Source organism: Sinocyclocheilus anshuiensis, unplaced genomic scaffold, assembly GCF_001515605.1.
Source record: "Sinocyclocheilus anshuiensis isolate Anshui unplaced genomic scaffold, SAMN03320099.WGS_v1.1 scaffold579, whole genome shotgun sequence".
In the NCBI taxonomy this organism is placed as follows: Eukaryota; Metazoa; Chordata; class Actinopteri; order Cypriniformes; family Cyprinidae; genus Sinocyclocheilus; species Sinocyclocheilus anshuiensis.
This window is the reverse complement of record NW_015551075.1, coordinates 744,089-744,564: the sequence shown is the minus strand read 5'-3', so window position 1 is coordinate 744,564 and position 476 is coordinate 744,089. Positions and strand designations below refer to the sequence as shown.

The 476-nt window shown below is 32.4% G+C and overlaps 1 protein-coding gene across 3 annotated transcripts in view; it reads right to left on the bottom strand.

Moving 5' to 3' along the window:
* The window catches only part of LOC107662259 (A disintegrin and metalloproteinase with thrombospondin motifs 17-like), a 131,473-nt gene that overhangs the window by 63,490 nt on the left and 67,507 nt on the right, over positions 1-476 (bottom strand). The gene's annotated exons all lie outside the window — the stretch shown is intronic.

Below are 476 nucleotides of genomic sequence, written 5' to 3'. Positions count from 1 at the left end.
GCAGCCTGTTCATTATCATAATAAAATACAGTCAGTCAAACATATGGAAAAAAAACACACTGCTCAGTTTAAATATTTAGTAAAATCTGTGCCGTTAAGTGTTATCATCGTACCGCCGTGATGTTAAGCAAAACAATTTGCTTTACGTGGATATTGGAACGCGAGTGAAGTACATAATAAATAATAATTTGCCATTCAAATACATCGCGAATATGGAAACATTTCATTTTGTGTGGAATGAGAGACCCAACGTTGGTTTCAGTTTCAACCTAAATGAATTTGTTTTGGCTTGTCGTTTATATTGCTATAGCTTCTTATATTTTTAATTCTTGTTCTTTTCTAAATACTGTTAATTGAAAGGCTTTGTTGTGGAGTGAGGGGAACTAAAATAGCCTAGCTATCTTTACAGTGTTTATTATAATGTTTGTAAACATTTCGTGTCGGCATTAGGCCTATTTCTGAATGAAATAATAAAA